Source organism: Dreissena polymorpha, chromosome 6 (genome assembly GCF_020536995.1).
Source record: "Dreissena polymorpha isolate Duluth1 chromosome 6, UMN_Dpol_1.0, whole genome shotgun sequence".
Classification (NCBI taxonomy): domain Eukaryota; kingdom Metazoa; phylum Mollusca; class Bivalvia; order Myida; family Dreissenidae; genus Dreissena; species Dreissena polymorpha.
Genome location: NC_068360.1, coordinates 87,419,552 through 87,434,944, shown reverse-complemented (window position 1 = coordinate 87,434,944; position 15,393 = coordinate 87,419,552). Strand labels below are relative to the sequence as shown.

Sequence of the window (15,393 nt, the reverse complement as noted above, 5' to 3'; positions counted from 1 at the left end):
ATTTTGAAGATGTTTATATTATGATTTCTTGTCAATTGCATGATTGCAACTGAAATGTACGTGTGTTTAAGTATAAATAATAAACCACATTTCTATACCTTTAAATGCTTCTAACTAGCGAAGACATTGTCAGATTCTTACATTAAATAGCGTCATTATAAAATCAAGCCGTATACATAAATACTTATTGTTGAAAATATCATTGTGTTGGCCTGTTTGGTATAAAATTCGCCTTCTCTAATGTGAATGGTTATTCAATTTATGTAATAGTTATTGGTTTGTAAGCTTAGGTAACATGCCTGTAATTTGTGCTTAAAAAAATAAAATATTCAATGCAACTTTTTAAAGTGCGTAGTATTTTGTGTGGATCAGCAACATGATTAATTGAGAATACTGCTTTATTAAGTAAAATAAATTTTAGCCCGCTGAGCTATTATCACGTTTTTGAAAGTTAAACGTTTCAGAGAATTTCAAGAGTCACGCCTTATGAATACAAACATTATCCGGTTAGTTATAAACAGAACAAGAGCTGTCTCCGAAGGATGACACATGCCCCCGAAGATGCTCTGATAATTGGAAGATGCTATGATTGAAACATAAGTTAAAATAGGATATTTGTCAGTTATTTATGATATCAGTACCATTACAAATGGTTTACATATTTGCGAATATTTTACATTTGGCCCATATATGTGAAACTGACATGTGAGCTTTACATGTCATCTTTTTTACCAGTTATCAACTCTTGAGAATGAATTGGATAGCAACAATGGACACTGTATCACATTTTCATGAAGTGGGGCGAAGATCTTATGACCTTTGCTCGTGTGATTGAGCGGAAACGAGAAAAAACCACAATTTTACGATGATTCAAGGACCGTAACTCAGGAATGTTTGGGTCAATTCTCGAACTTGACTTAGATGTTATAGCCTTACACATTTTCATGAAGTTTGGTGAAGATCTGATGACAATTGATTGACTAATTGAGCGGAAACTTATCTGGACGGCCGGACTGACGGACGAACTAACTAACGGACGGACGGTGCGAATTTAATTCCCCCGGAACCGCTGGTTCGGGGCATAATAACTAGATAACCGACATTTAAATAAATCTTACCCAACAATATAATGCAATACTCGTAATGTTGGGGGATATCTTGTAATTTGAAAGCTCAAAACTAAATGCTTATGAAGCGCATATGCGCCATATATAGGAGTCATATGAAGCGCATATATAACCCATATGCATATAAAATATTAAACTAATAAATGATTGCTACCTTAGATTTGTGTTTTGCCATGTTAAACTGTGTCTTATTATTCTTAATATTTCGCTCACAATCATCTCCACAATGTTTGCTTTTTTATTAGCAATATACATGTATAACACTCATAAATAACATAACCATGTTAAACATTTCTAAACATACTACATCTACTTCTACTACTAACTACTACTACTACTACTACTACTACTACTACTACTACTACTACTACTACGTACTACGACTACTACTACTACTACTACTACTACTACTACTACTACGACTACTACTACTACTACTACTACTACTACTACTACTACTACTACTTACTACTACTACTACTACTACTACAACTACTACTACTACTACTACTACTACGACGTCTACTACTACTACTACTACTACTACGACTATTACTACTACGACTACTTTCTACTTCTACTACTACGACTAGACTACTACTACTACTACTACTACACTACTACGACTACTACTAACTACTACTACTACTACTACTACTTCTACTACTACTACTACTACGACTACTACTACTACTAGTACTACTACTACTACTACTACTACTACTACTACTACTACGACTACTACTACTACTACAACAACTACTACTACTACTACTACTACTACTACTACTACTACTACTTCTACTACTACTACGCTACTACTACTACTACTTCTACTCTACTACTATACTACTACTACTACGACGACGACTACTACTACTACTACTACTACTACTACTACTACTACTACTACTACTACTACTACTACTACTTCTACTCTACTACTACGCTACTACGACTACTAACTACTACTACTACTACTACTACTACTACTACTTCTACTACTACTTCTACTACTTCTACTACTACTACTACTACTACTATTATTACTACACCTACAACTACTACTACTACTACTACTACTACGTACTACCACTACTACTACTACTACTACTACTACTACTACTACTACTACTACTACTTATATTATTAATAATAATAATATTAATAATAGAACTACTACTACTACTTCTTTAAATACTTCTACTACTACTGCTACTACTACTATTGCGACGTATATATCTGCTACTTCATTAAACCTACTGCTGGTGCGAATACTACTTATCTGCTTTGTACTAGATTGAAGGTTCCGGGTCATCATAACATAGAGACTTCATTGATACATATATAACATGGTGGTACGGTTTTAATCTTCTTAATCTACGTTCTCAGCAACCATATCACTTTGGGCGTTTAATGATATGCATTATAGGCAACACGACCTAGCTCCAGTCATAATCTGAACCCATGTTCGTAAATATATCAGATAGCATGTTTTCATGAAAGTGTGCGATTACGAAATTTATCCAAGAAGTGTGTGTGTATAGTGCAATGTATTGAAGTCAGACAAACAAAATATCTCAGTTGATGTCGCGTTCAGATCAACGGCAAATACTTGTCGAAAAATAATAAACATTAGGTTTGTATGGTTAAGAAAAATAGAAAATTAATATTACGTTATTAAGAATAAAAATGACATTTCTGGAAACTGTTGAAACGTAAAAATAAACCGTATTAATATATCGTTTTCTGACAAATTTTAGTCAACAAATATAAGATCATTCTTGCAATTAATGTCTTAATTGTATTGCTGCAGCACACATGTTGAGCAGCATAATGGTGATCATACATCTTAAATTAATCTTAAGACATATGTCGTTCAGCAACAGCGCGGATCAGTTTATATGTTATGTTGGGCGAAAATCCCGATTCTTGAATACATGAAGTCGAGGATTTGGTACCATAAAGCTGAGCGCGAACCCGAGGTTGTGGTCAGACCTCCCTATTGTTTCGTGGATATGATGGCTATGTGATGAAAAAAGTAAAGTTACAGATTAAAGACGTACATTTACTCTGTCTCAGCTAAAAATAGTCAGCAGTCCATGTTTATATGTGCATTTTCCAAGTATGTAAATATTTCTATACCTGGGTATTTTCTATAAATTGTATCTTTATTTTTTTTAAAGCATAATGGTTGTGTTTATTTTATATTATGTTATAACAATATGTAATGCAAATTGCTTTGTCGTTGTTAATTGTATCTTGATTTTACATATACTCTGTATGGCTTAATCATGACGTTTATAACATTTCAAGTTATATGCAATGCCAATGTTTTACTTAAAATAGCCCCTTTGCAAACTAACTCACAATCATTGTCTTGTTTTAGTGTTAATAAATAATTTAAAATAGCTGTTTTGGAAGAATGTAGTTATGAAAAACTAAGCTGCTTTATTTTTTACAGTTAATATTTATGTTTTAGAACCAATGGTCTGTGTTGTCTTCCAATGGCTGCCTTGTACTATCCTCGATATACACTTAACTTGCACATAATGTAGTCGAATGATCAAATGTTCAATTTTAAATCAAAATCTTTACTCATTACTGAAAAATGTTCAAGATAAGGATACAATCATTCATCCATGAAGAACAGACGCTCTCACATATGGGTTGGGAAGACAGCAGCTTGCCAAAATGCGCAGTTGCGCTCATGAGTATTCATACAAGCCATATTGATTTTTAAATAAATTATATATTTGTCTGGTGTTAGAACCCGCCTTAATTGATAAAATTAAAATAAATTTAGAATTAAACCTAACCCACGTGATAAAGAGTCTGATCATTACGGATGAAGGATTGTGTCGTGATCTTTCACAATATGTACTAAAACAATCGCATTAAAAAATACATAAAAATCTAAACGCATAACTGATATTATCAAGTTAAATATGTTGCGTTAGAAAAGTATCTAAGTGTGTATTCCGTTTTTACTACATTCCATACCCTGGGAGTACTGGGCGCTGAAAGTTTATGTTCATAAATATTAATGAGACACCTGCTAAAATAATTGTTAAATGAACTCTGTAACAGAGCTTTCAGTTGAATGGATGCTGGTATATAGAACGAAAGCAAACACTGACCATATGTAACGAGTTTTAATACCGGGTCTTCTTATTATTCTAATTTTCTTTCACGACGCGGACATGGGACTTATAAATTCCAAACAAATTCATGCGTATCAATTTTTGTTTTTCTGGTTCCCTGAATTTTAATTGAGAAACTAAGGGATTTCAGGTGAATTTGGGTTCAAGCGTTGGTCTTATACATTAGTATACAATTGCAATTCAGTTACATCTATTATATGAAAAACAAAGATTTTTATAACTAAATAAAATCCAGTTATGTGTTGCAATGCAAATAATTTAGTCAAATAGAGATCTCAAGGTTAAAACAGCAGGGAGGGTACTTTGAACGAGTTTCAAAAAACATCCTTCGTTTGCTAGTCTTACTTTATCAAATACTTAATGTATTATTTGATGGCATTTCCTCCCTGCAAAACATTCATTTTGCCCTGACTTGTTATGTGCATCATATTTTAAAAAACTGGGTATGATGTTTGCATTGAGATAAAGCAAGTATCCTGTATGATTGTTATCCGGATACGAGTTGGCTTTTACCATTATGTTTACCTAACATATTATATAAACAAGTTATTAATTAAATGTTTTTCCACATATTTGTTTTCTTTGCTTATTTTCATCATTGTCTGCATAATACATTAATTTGATACAAATTGCTTGTGTGTACATTGTCGTGTGTCCTTTCTCCAAGGTCAATTTCTCGCAATGAGTTTGTGTGAGCACATACTAGTCAGCATCGTAAAGGTTTTCAAATTTCTTTGTGTATATATAGCGCTTTTTGAACTAGGAGCTGAAGTTTTTTTCCATTCTTAACATTAAATGGCGCTATTTGATGCTATGCGTTATTGGCTGTCTTTCACTATAAATGTTTTTTTATTTTGTATCTGTGATGCCAAGCAATGCCCACCATGTTTATTAATGCGATTGGGTTTTAGAATGACAATTGTTGACTAAATTATATTCATTGCAAAACATGATATATTCCTTCAGCATGTGTTATGTCTGTTATTTGTTTTTAACTTAATTAAAGAATTGTTTCCAACTGTTGCCATATCATTTCTCAGTTTGTGTGTGTCGGTCAAACAACAGTTAATACAACAATATATTTATCGATTTTCTTTAAATCAATTCAACCGTTTTATTACTGTCATCTTATCTTAACTCTTGGTATTATCTTTCCATTATGGATGATCAAAACAATGGGGTAAGCTTATATGTCTACTATAAATATTGCATCATATTGTATGCTTACACTGGAACACTGGGATATGCTAACAACGTGTTTTACACTTATTTAGATACAATATTTTTGCTATCTCCTTATGGGAAATGTGTTCAGTCATTTAGTAATAACATGTGTCCTTCTAGTTATCTGTTTAAACTATGTGTCGTATTGTTAAGTGTTATTTTACTTTCATTTGAATGATCTATCATAGAGTAAGAGAAGAATAAAATTGTAATGGCCTTCTATCACAAGGAGAGTATCTTTCCTTGTGAGGTAAAGGATTTAATCAATGACATTTAACAGGGTAATAAATATATATTTATGTAAAAGACACGTGTTGTTTCGTGTTTCTGTGTACTCTAGAAATGTTTAACATGGTTATGTTATTTATGAGTGTATAGTGCTGAAAAATTGGCAAACATTGTGGAGATGATAGTGAGCGAAATATTAAGAATAATAATAACTTCGCAAAACACAAATCTAAGGTAGCAATCATTTATTAGTGTAATATTTTATATACATGTGGGTTATATATGCGCTTCATATGACTCCTATATATATCGCATATTCGCTTCGTAAGCATTTAGTTTTGAGCTTTCAAATTACAAGATATCCCCCAACATTACGAGTATTGCATTATATTATTGGGTCAGATTTATTTAAATGTCGGTTATCTAGTTTTTATGCCCCGAACCAGCGGTTCCGGGGGAATTAAATTCGCACCGTCCGTCCGTTAGTTAGTTCGTCCGTCAGTCCGGCCGTCCAGATTTGTTTCCGCTCAATAAGTCAAGCAATTGTCATCAAATCTTCACCAAACTTCATGAACATATGTAAGGCTATAACATCTAAGTCAAGTTCGAGAATCGGCTAAATTGATCCAAACATTCCTGAGTTACGGTCCTTGAATCATCGTAAAATTGTTGTTCTTTCTCGTTTCCGCTCAATAACACGAGCAAAGGTCATAGAATCTTCGCCCCACTTCATGAAAATGTGATACAGTGTCCATTCTTGCTATCCAATTCATTCTCAAGAGATGATAACTGGAAAAAAAAGATGACATGTAAAGCTCACATGTCAGTTTCACATATATGGGCCAAATGTGAAATATTTGCCAAATATGTAACCCATATGTAATGGTACTGATATCATAAATAACTGACAAATATCCTATTTTAACTTATGTTTCACTCAAAGCATCTTCCAATTATCAGGGCATTTGTCATCCTTCGGAGACAGCTCTTGTTCTATTTATAACTAACCGGATAATGTTGGTATTCATAAGGCTTGATTCTTGAAATTCTCTGAAACGTTTAACTTTCAAAAACGAGATAATAGCTCAGCGGGCTCAAATTTATTTTACTTAATAAAGCAGTATTCTCAATTAATCATGTTGCTGATCCACACAAAATACTACGCACTTTAAAAAGGTTGCATTAAATATTTTTTTTATGCACAAATTACATGCATATTACATAAGCTTACAAACCAATGACTATTACATAAATTGAATAACCATTCACATTAGAGAAGGCGAATTTTATACCAAACAGGCCAACACAATGATATTTTCAACAATAAGTATTTATGTATAGTCTAAGGCTTGATTTTATAATGACGCTATTTAATGTAAGAATCCGACAATGTCTTCGCTAGTTAGAAGCATTTAAACGTATAGAAATGTGGTTTATTATTTATACTTAAACAAACGTACATTTCAGTTGCAATCATACAATTGACAAGAAATCATAATATAAACATCTTCAAGATTCAATTAATACAAAACCTGTTTGTCTAAAATACTGGCGTTATAGAACAAATGCAACAAGAATGCGATTTACAGTAAAGCGTGCTAATTGTTTCTAAAACTAGGTCCATTATTTGTTTCTATGCACACTTCATTTGGATATAATGCATGAATAAATACTCCAGAAAATGTAGTATATTGATAACCGTCGGACTAATAAAAGTAATTTGTCACATCTGGGCTACTTCGCAGCCAGACATTGTCACTCATTGACAGATCACGGCAAATGCCTGCAATGAAGAGCATTGTGGTGCAGAAGCCCCGAAGTGATGTGACCTCTGTAGATACTTGCCGTTGTGTACAATATCCGGTGAAACCCATTTCGAAGTATGAGTGCAAAAATGGACAGCGAATTGTATAGACCGGCAACAGAGGCGTTGAACTTTCTTGCTCCTTTGTCATAACCTTGGCCTTCGTTGACTTCCACTATTGTAAACACTACATCTTGACCAGTGCTGACAGTTATAGAGGATGTTTAGGAGACGAGCTTGGCACGAAACGGTATTGTTGGGGTCTTCAGCTCTCCTGAAAGAGCAAGTTGTTTTTCGTGGAATCGTGTAAATCTATTTCAAATGCAATTTGATGTTATACCGTTATTAGTTTAATTGTCTCAACAACCGGGTGGCTTTATTTTGTGTTTAATTCAGTGCATACTCTTAAGTGTTATAATACAAAGTAGTGGTACTTTATACCGTTAGAGTAAATCGGGGGGTCAAATTATAAACATCATTTTTATATGAAATATTAATCTGAATAATATTCATGATAAACTTATGTTACACATTGCATTATTCGCGATATTTTTCTTAACAAAACTGTGACCTGCTATTGGAAGCATACGAATGATCCGTACATAGTAGATACAATATCACCAATACAGATGCAAACGTTTGAGTATATTTTTGAGTCGAAAATACACGGTCCAACAAAATAGTGCCATAAGATTATTTTTTTAACTAACTTAGGGTATTTACAATGCAACAAGTATGCCTTTCAATGTTACCTTTAATACGATCCACTCTGCTCTCCATGTCTTTGATAGGATGTCCAGATTCAGTCAGGATATGAGACACAGATTCAGCCACGTTTTTCAGCGCTGTTTTAATTGCATCGTCCAAGGTTGCTTCTATTACAATCTGCTAACGTTCCATTGCTTCAATAGCAATGTTGACCTTATCGTTTTCATGTTGAAGTTTTCTCAATGCAACCACAACATTTGTGTTCGTGTCTTTGATGTCTTTAAGCGTTTGTTCCAAGGCAAGTTCATTACGGATAACTCGTTCCAACATCATTGCTTCATAATGATGTCTCGAGCACACAGGACATGCGGGCTCCGCTGCCAATGCTGTCACGGCGAGATGCAGAGCATACAGAACAACTTTCATTTCTCCCTTCATTGTAGCTCCGGAAGATTTCAGATTTGCAATTTTTGGTTCTGTGAAAGCGATTGCGTCAAAACCAAGTGCAACAATAGAGTAGTGAATACAAATGATTGCTTAGATTTGTATTTCGAAAGAAACAACACGGTCACTGTAATTAAACAAGTCATTGCAATAACGCTGTAGTTTAAATCAACATTGCATCGCTCTCAGTATAATAATAGACTACCAAAGAATTTGTTTTTTCAACATTGTTACTCCGTACAAATCACTGGAAAATAAACGTTATCATATGATCGGCTTTTATATAATGCAAATGACCAACTGTCTATACAATATATTGCATCAAACATCACACCGCTAAACATAGACATCATTCTATCTGAGGTTACCACCTTGAAATGGTAAACGCAAATCATTGTGAGTACAGAAAGATTATAATTCAGTCTTTGTCTTACACGCGGGTCAGTAAATTTGATGTCACTACTAGGCGGAACATAACCTTATAATACGTACACGTATCATGTGTATAAATTATATATAATATACTACGAACAATCTGTATATATTGCAAGAGTATATATTATACTCTCAAATGGAAAACACGATAGTTATATAATTGACCAAGTAATCTAATTGTTCATTACACAGTTATTTTGTCGACATCAATTTTATCTTGTACCTGCAAACTAACACGTCCGTTTTGCTCTTTTTTTATCCAGGAACGGTTTGTCAGTTAAACTGCGTTCTAAAGTGAGTTCGATTTTGGCATTACACATTAGCAAAATAACTGTTAAAATACAGAATTAAAACGTAATTTGAACGAGCTCGATTTAGCATTTTATATTAGTAAAATTCCTTCTGTCAAAATAAATTATAAATATGAGTGGGTAATAACAGTTGGTTGGCATTTCAAAGAAATCCCGTTTAATTGCACATTATATTGGAGCAAACATGTAAATATAATCAATACGTCAATATTTTTTACAAGACATTGAAAAGCCGTACAATACTGTACACTTATAGAATATTTTGAAGCCGTTTGTAATTTCGTCAATGCTGTGTATTGACGTAATTGAGTATATATTAATACTTATGTACATAAATGGAGTGTATACATAATGTCATGACAGTCAGTTTCAAATTACAAAAAAACTCACAAACGCACAGAAACATATAGGCATTCAAACACAAGATTCTGGATGATACAAAGTATGCTCGAAATCAGTTTCGCACCGTAAACACGTTATTTGTTCGGCAATAGATACATTATAAAAAGTATTTAAACTTACGCTTCTTATCCAGAGTTAGCTGGGAATTTTTTTTAATCAAATATATTGATGATCTTATACCTTTAATATTGGAAATACGTGTAATGCGAACTTATGGTGAACCTCTATTTCAAGCAATGTGGATCGGTTTGGTAGTGTAACGTGTCGTTGACCGAGTGTCGGTCTTTAAAGTATGGTTCAGACGTTTATTTAAAATACAATGAACAATAATATAATTTTTCTTCAGCTATCTTGCTTTATGATTCACTTTCAAACAAATAATTTGTTTGAAACAGTAAATTAATAATAATCACAATGCTATCTATCTCTAACCTCGAGTACTGTATATTAAAACCTATGACCTCGGGTCTGCTCCTATGCTCATTTAGACGTCAACCACTTTTATTAAGTAACACGACTCCGGGTCACTCTGATAAGACCTCGGGTCACGTTGAAATGACTCCGGATCTGAATGACTTCGTACCCTAGGTAAGGAGCCTATTAGTGCTTAATAATGTGTGTATGCAGGTACGGGATTTATAAATCATTTACTAGTAGCGACCCGAGCTGCTGAGGGGTAGGAATCCAACTTCAAGACTCTTAGAACGTTCGAAGATGATAGCCAGTCTCTATTTGCAAAAAGTCCCTAATGCTTTGCCAATAATATACTTTAATTACCCTTTAAATGGTTTTTTATACGATACGTACACAGCGAAGTCGGGAGCAGAACTGTTCAGATAGAAAACGTGCGCTTTTATACTGTCTTCTCATGCGGTGTTACTCGGACATTTCCATAGTCATACTGTAGACATTTACGAAATAGTGGTTTGACTTAATTATGCAACAAAATAATGAGGTTCCGATCTTTATCAACGCAATGAACATTTATTATACAAATGGATATATAAACAACACACAACGATACTTTTCTATGTGTATTTTTTAATAATGAATAAAACCTCGGCCATGCTTACCGGAAATCTAAGGACGCTAATAATATATATAATAAAATGAACAATATACGTGAGTAAAAAATGTACGTGAGTAAAATCGGTGTTAGGGTAAAAATTGCCACAGTCGTGATACTGCACTCGCGAGTAAGGGAATCACTATGCGATATATTTAGTGTACCGGTACACACTGTTTAATGATTTGAAAAAGCTTCTATCGACATTTAGCATTGATAATTTTGAAAATGATTCAATAAATGTTCATCTAGGTTTAGGCATATGCAAGTATTAAAGTACGATATAACAATTTACCAGTAAACTCACGCAAAATCCCTGAACTCCGTTAAGATCGATCCCGGTACCACATGTTGGCTATCGCCACTACGCCTACGCGACCTCATACTATAATTCGTAATATAATATTTTTTGTTTGGCTTTGTGTTGCTTTTCTTAGTTAGTATAGTCACTACATGTAGGTTCTCGGTCATATAGAGGAATCTAAAGCAAACAACACCTACCATTTCCCAAATGCCACGTGTTTATTATCATTGAATAATACAATCTTTTAGCAACTATGTTTCTGAGCTATTTATGTTTTATTTAAATATTGTTCAAATGTAAGATCTAAATCTGTATGCTTTAAATTCTATCGAATATCGTTCGAGACAATGAAACGACAGTACCGTAACAATACCAATAGTTAGCTTTTAAGTTGACTGGATAAATCAACCAATATATATGCAGACTATGTTGCTAAATCGTAATTATCAGAATGGCACGTTAGACATAAATGACATGTATCAATTGTTATTGTTGAAAAAAAACGACATGCTTGTTATTTTAAATGAACACACATTTTCGGAGACAGCATGATGCCAGCATGCTGCATTTCCGTTTTCATGACCTGCATTTGTCAGAACCGAACTGAAATCTATTTATTTTGTAAACGCATTTATTAGATGCTTTTTACAAGATATAATAGTTGCATTACCTGTTTTCGATATGAAGTTCAAATAGGCGATGTTAATTTTTACCTTATATTTCGTTTATTGTCTGTTCAACTGACCATGAATCGTTGCTTTTAACAGGTTTATTTATTTCCATTTTACAAAGCAACGTATTTATTAAATGTTAATTTTTATTTCTTACCATATTTTATTAACTAATTCATACAAGATGTTTTGTGAGCGAGCTTTAGTAAAAACTTAATGGTTGTTTAAAGCCGAAAAACAATTTTTAAAATGTGATGAATGCTTTTGTGTTTTGAATGTTCCAATATCTCATATGCATTTCAATAACGGGTGCCATCAAATGTTATTATAAAATATAATTGTTTTACATTGCATACCTATGCATGTAGAAATGTAAAAAGAATATCTGCAACTGACCATCGTTCAAATAGCATCTTGTCGTTTGCCCTCGAATATATTTATATATGTCCATTTTCCATAGCGATTAAATTCCTTGCGACCTTCGTTTTTAGCTCGACTATTATATATGAAATATTTATAGTGCAGCTATCCTACTCACCCCGGCGTCGGCGCTAGCGTTTCCGTTAGCGTTAGCGTGCAAATGTTAAAGTTTGCGTACCACCCCAAACATTTCCTATGTCCTTGACATATTGCTTTTATATTTTGCATACTTCTTTACCAAAATGACCCCAATCTATAAGCAAGAGCAGAAAACTGTATCAAGCTTTTGTAAGAATTATGGTCCTTTTTTCACTTAGAATATGCAAATTATTGATAAATCTATGTTAACATTTGCGTACCACCTCAAATATTTCCTATGTCCTTTGACATATTGCTTTCATATTTTGCATACTTCTTTACCAACATGATCCCAATCTATAAACAAGAGCAGACAACTGCATCAAGCATTTTGACAGAATTATGACCCCATTTATACTTAGATGATTGAACATTTGGTTAAGTTTTGTGTTTTGGTCCATTTTACTCCTAAAGTATTATAGCTATTGCTTTCAGACTTGGAAAACTCGCTAACTATTGTACGGGGACTGTAAAGGGCAAGTTGCATAACTCTGGTTGGTTTTTAAACGGATTTATGGCCCTTTTTTGTTCAAGAACTGAATATTTTGGTAAATTTTGTATTTAGATCCACTTTACTTCAAATACTTTTTTACTATCATGATGGTCCCGTAAATGGCAAGTTGAATTTGACCTTGACCTTTTTATGACATTGACTCTCAAGGTAAAATTAATAAATTTGCGTGAATTACCATAACTTCTTTATTTATTTTATTTATTATCACATTTTGATTAATACTTTCACAAAACAACACTAACCTGACTAACCACAATGGACTCCACCCAAACCATCACCCAAGCCCCACCCCAGAATCCCCCCCCACAATTGTTTTCTTATTTTTTAAAGATCATTAATTAAATGACCACACACACCCACATTATACCCCCCCTCTCTATGATGGCTTACGTTATACTGTCAAGTACTCGAGTAGTCAAGCCTCTGACAGCTGTTGTTTGCTAACTAATAACTTTTAATATATACACATCTGAGTGAGCATTTAGGTTGTGACCCATATGTTTTGCATCTATTTTATGATTAGGTAATATCATCCATATGAGTTAAAAATCAAGTTTAATTAACAACTATAAACTGCATCCCTTCATTTGTTGATTTTTTTAAATTGAAATGTTTAAAGATTAAAGGTGCGGTTTATAGTGTGCTTCGATAACGTATGCATCTTCAGTCGACTTCGACATTAACCCCCCGATCACTGGGATTTAAGTCGTCCGAAGGCAGCCACGGCACATTGGCTTATTTCCCTCACAGGTACCCATTTATACACCTGGGTGGAGAGGAGCAAGCGTGGGATTAATTGTTTGCTCAGAAAAATACAGTGCCCCGAGCGGGATTCGAACCATGGACCTTCCGATTCCTAGACCATCATCCTACCACTAGACCAGTGTCCCCACACCACTTAACCACTGTCCCCACAGTTTTTAAAATTGATCATGATTTTAATAAATATCAGCAGCACCAATATCATGTCATCTATTTGACGAGTGACTGGGTGCTTCCGCTGTAGACATAGAACGACTCTCGAACCTACAGTCTGATTCTGTGTGTCTGATATTTATACAGTAAGGTGGTCGGATAGATAAACGGCAGATTTAGAGGATATTTATTTTATTAACACGATTTCATCTCTACATAAACACTGCGGAAAAAATATACTGACATTAATTACCATTTAATAAAAACACCGATTTTTCAACGTGGAAGTAGTATGCAGAATGGGTATTGGAATTGTTGTTTTCACGAAAGCACGCAAAGGTTCAAAGCGCCTGTCACTTACGTTTGTCGGCATAACAATACAGCGCTTGTTTCAGAAATACCATTGACATGTATTTATCTGTTAAAGATTGTGTATATCCGGTATAAAATCAACTTATGTTTGCGCAAAACTGTAACTACTTGACTGGTCATTCATAGTTTTTAATTTATTAATAAACAAACATACGTTTCAGAGCGGCATGTATTCAAAATTACTTTTATACATGGTTGAGGTATTAAAAGTACAAGAAAAACAAAAACACACGCATTCGTTGAAGACTCATTTTTATCTTTAGTGTTAAGACTGATCGAAAATATAAACATAACCATAATCATTGGGCTTATCATAAACCCCAATATTTCTTGTAATACAGACATTTGGATGTATATATACCGGAATATTATGATGTTACTATATAATAACAGCGTCCCACATGGCTCTTGCGCCGGCCCGGTTATCTTCACAATGTAAATCGCTGGGCTAAACAGGGTTGTTCAAAACTATTCAGCTGACCTTTACGGTTATGCTGATGACCATAAAGTTGCCATTAAAATCAAAGCTGGAAATCAACATATATAGTGAAGCTAACATCATTAACCAACTGAATGACTGACTTGGAAATATCATTAACTGGATGACTATACAAGCTCAAAATGAACAATGCAAAAACTGAAATTTAAGCTTAAGGGACATAATAACAATGAGAAGTTGAACATTACTATTGTTATTGTTGGTGGTTGTGAGGTGAAGTGTGTGGACAATGTTCGCGACCTTGGGGTGCATATGTCACGTACCTTAAATTTTGATCTGCACATTCGAAAGAAATGCCAAGTGGCCTATAGCCAGTTAAGAAACTTGCAGTGTATCCGGAATTATTTGACACAAAATTCCACTGCAATTCTTGTTCATGATCTTATTCATTCCCATCTTGATTTCTGTAATGGACTATTTGCTGACATTCATGCATATCAGCTGAACAAATTACAAATATTTCAATAACAATGCTGCCAGGTTAGTAACCTGCGCATCATTTCAAGAACGTTATTCCAACTTGCTAAAACGATTACATTGGCTGCCCGTGCAGGCAAGAATAATGTTCATGGTGCTTGTTATTGTTTTCATGCTCGTTAAGGGCACTGCGCCAATTTACCTCCGATCGATGTTCACACATGCACAAG

General features: G+C 33.9%; 1 protein-coding gene across 1 annotated transcript in view; it reads left to right on the top strand.

Moving 5' to 3' along the window:
* Window positions 1-15,393, top strand: part of LOC127835875 (equilibrative nucleobase transporter 1-like) — a 56,471-nt gene that overhangs the window by 4,251 nt on the left and 36,827 nt on the right. The gene's annotated exons all lie outside the window — the stretch shown is intronic.